This window comes from Castor canadensis, chromosome 14, assembly GCF_047511655.1.
Source record: "Castor canadensis chromosome 14, mCasCan1.hap1v2, whole genome shotgun sequence".
Taxonomy (NCBI): Eukaryota; Metazoa; Chordata; class Mammalia; order Rodentia; family Castoridae; genus Castor; species Castor canadensis.
Window position 1 is genome coordinate 86,670,826 of NC_133399.1, and position 2,068 is coordinate 86,672,893.

A 2,068-nucleotide genomic window follows, 5' to 3' on the forward strand; every position below is an offset into this window, starting at 1 on the left:
GTAAACAAAATGGAGGCCTAAGAGTGTGACAGGAATTTAACAGGCAACCAGATTTTCTAGAATAGTTGCCTAAGATCGTTTATGCAGCTGAGTGTTCATCTATATGGCAGAGATCTTGTAAGAATTAAGAGTAACTATAGGAGACATGCTCAATAGAGGGACTAGGAAATTAAGTACTGTCTATGGGCATTACTGCTATTACTAGTCACCACTACCATGTGTCAAGCACTGAATATACTGAGGAGAAAGCCGTTGTATTTTAAGTAGAGTGCATCTACAGACCTAACCGGTTTTGGGAAATAATGATTTTAAGAGTTTATTTAAGGGTATATTTTCCTAGTTAGAGTTTACATGCAATAAAATTAAATATTTTTAGAAATTTGGAGTAAATATTCACATAAATTAAAACCATAAGTAAATATATGTTAATGAGATCAAAGTTATTACTAAATGATATATATACAAGTGTTAAAGAAGCCAGGGAGAGTGGAGATATACAAAACTTCATGGAGTGGGAAGATCTGTGCTTAATGTTCAGAGAACTTTCTTTGGTGAAGGAGACCTCATGAAATATCAATGATCAGCAGATAAGAGGAATAACTAAAGTACAAAGGAGGTGATGAGGGGAGTGCTGAAGCTCCTGAGAGATTGCTATCCATAGAGTGTGAGACAAGAGTTCAGTGGGTTTTAAGTCCTGCATATTTATTTCCTCCTGATCTAAATAGGGAAGAATTTAAAGTTTCCACAGGAACTACAATAATGAAAATGAATTTTAAACAAAGTGAATTAGGCAGAAACACTTAGTTACTGTTGCAAAGTGTTGAAAATGGAAAAAAGTGACCAACCAGGATGATAATAATCAGTACGTAAGATAAAATCATGTTTCCAATTTGTTAACTAAGGGAATTGTGACTAGAAAGGAAGAAAAGTTACAACTTAGCCAAGATACTGAATAACCTTTCATCTTTCTATGTGAATCTGTTTACTTGATATTTGAAACTGATAATTTTTAGGTAATGTGTGGGAGAATAAATGGATGTGTTCTTTTAAACAAATTCAATTGTAAACCAGGAAAATTTGCCTTTCATTTCTAATTTTGAATGTTTTTAGTATTTGTCCATTTCTATATTTAGCTGTGATTGCCTGTGTATATGTATTTGTGGTGTCTAATATTTTCACAAGGCTTAATGATTTTTAGAAAAATCATTAACATGCTTGTCAACATGATAAGTAAACTGATAACAATGGCAACTTCCACTGAAGGGATAAATCTTGCTCCAGGGAGACAGAAAGGAAATGTAAACTCACTTTTTTCCCACTTCTATGGTTGACTGTGTGCCTTAGAATTCTCTTGTGTTCAAGTAGAGAGCGGGGTTCAGTACCATCTTTTATATTCTTTTCTTATCCCCTTATCTCCATAAAAACACAAAAGTAAGTCATTCTACGTCAGAAGTAGGGGTGATTTTCCTTCTTTTCTGCTTCGACAGTTCATGATTTGATGAAACAGAGACAGGATGCATCTAGTTCAAAGGAAATATCATGTCCTAGCTTGTCATACATTTGATCCTCTGCTCTTGGTTGATATAAGCAAGGCAATGTGAATGTATTATTAAGGACATTCATGATATTGTGTGGATATATTATTGAAGACATTTTGAGAAATATGACTACACTACTGTTCTTCTCATGTGTTTTATTACTTTTATTTTTTCCATTTTTTATTTCTCTTTTTCTCCAATAGTTAATAGATATCAATAATGTTTAATATTTTATGATGAGAATTTAAGATACATATATATAAGGTAAATACAAAAATACAAGTTCCTATAGACATTTCTAAAATGATTATAAAAGTGATATATTTTCATATATATACTGAGAATAATTTAGAGAATGTTAACAATGAAGCATTCTATAAGAAACATATGTAAATCGGAATTGAATAATAGCATACTTCCAAGCTCACTGATATCTGTATTTCCATGTGTAATCTGTCAATACAGACAATTATGCTAATTTTATCAACTATACCGAATCCTTTCTTAATAGGTAACCCTACATACTTGCA